The sequence below is a fragment of the Microtus ochrogaster genome, unplaced genomic scaffold (assembly GCF_000317375.1).
Source record: "Microtus ochrogaster isolate Prairie Vole_2 unplaced genomic scaffold, MicOch1.0 UNK113, whole genome shotgun sequence".
Taxonomy (NCBI): Eukaryota; Metazoa; Chordata; class Mammalia; order Rodentia; family Cricetidae; genus Microtus; species Microtus ochrogaster.
Window position 1 is genome coordinate 994,677 of NW_004949211.1, and position 648 is coordinate 995,324.

The following is a 648-nucleotide window of genomic DNA, read 5'->3' on the forward strand; positions in this document are numbered from 1 at the left end:
GTGGAGAGTTTAGAGGGCAGCTGGGAGGGGCTAAAGTGAAGAAAGGAAGAAGTGATATTAATATACTTTTTCTTTTTTGGGGGGGGACGGTTTTATGGTTTCTCTGTGTAACAGCCCTAGCTGTCCTGGAACTAGCTCTGTAGACCAGGCTGTCCTCAAACTCACAGAAATGTGCCTGCCTCTCTCTGCCTCCTGAGTGCTGGGATTAAAGGTGTGCATGTGCCACCACCACCGGCCAATGCAATTACATTTCAATTAAAAGCATTAAAAAAACAGTTCTAGCCAGGTAGTGGAAGAGCACACCTTTATTCCCAGCACTCAGGAGGCAGAGGCAGGCAGACCTCTGGGAGTTCGAGGCCAGCCTGGTCTACAAAAGCTAGATCCAGGACAGGCACCAAAGCTACAGAGAAACCTTGTCTCAAAAATAAAATAAAATAAAATAAAAGCAGTTCTAGTGTATGCCTTTTTGTTCCCAGCACTCAGGGAGGCAAAGGCAAGCAGATTTTCAAGGCCAGACTGATCTACAGAGTGAGTTCCAGGAGAGCCAGGGATACACAGAGAAACCCTGTCTCTAAAAAACAAAAACAAAGTTCGAGACCAGCCTGGTCTACAAGAGCTAGTTCCAGGACAGGCTCCAACACCACAGAG